The following is a 537-nucleotide window of genomic DNA, read 5'->3' on the forward strand; positions in this document are numbered from 1 at the left end:
GAGAAAGTTACAAAGACACAGAAAGATAATACAAACAATTCTGCCTTTTATTATGATGCACAACCCCGGCCCACAGGCAGGGGGCGTGGCAACTACAGAGCCAGAGGTCGCAAAAGGGCATCCAGAGGTCGAACTCTGCCTTTCATGGGTTCTGAGGGATGCTGGCTGTGTGGAGACCTCAACCACTGGACTAGACAATGTCCAAAATACCAGGACAGGTCCAGGTCCGGTGGTCCCCAAAATAAATGACTAGGCCCTGACACAATTCAAACCGATGCTGCAGAACCAACAGTTGACATTTGCAGTGCAGTGACTACACTCACAACTTTGCCTATACAGCCTGTGGCCACCGATTTCCTGTACACTGACAGACATTCCTTTTCTGCAGCAACTACTGTTCTACCACAAATCTGCTTAAATCTCTGTCAGTGAGCAGACCACTCAGTGCCACACATCAGTCTCTGTAAGGCCAGTGACCAAGACTGGAAACACACTCTCTTTTTAGAGCTGCCGCTCTCTCGACACATGGTTTATGCC

The sequence above is a fragment of the Austrofundulus limnaeus genome, unplaced genomic scaffold (genome assembly GCF_001266775.1).
Source record: "Austrofundulus limnaeus strain Quisiro unplaced genomic scaffold, Austrofundulus_limnaeus-1.0 Scaffold8565, whole genome shotgun sequence".
Lineage (NCBI taxonomy): Eukaryota > Metazoa > Chordata > Actinopteri > Cyprinodontiformes > Rivulidae > Austrofundulus > Austrofundulus limnaeus.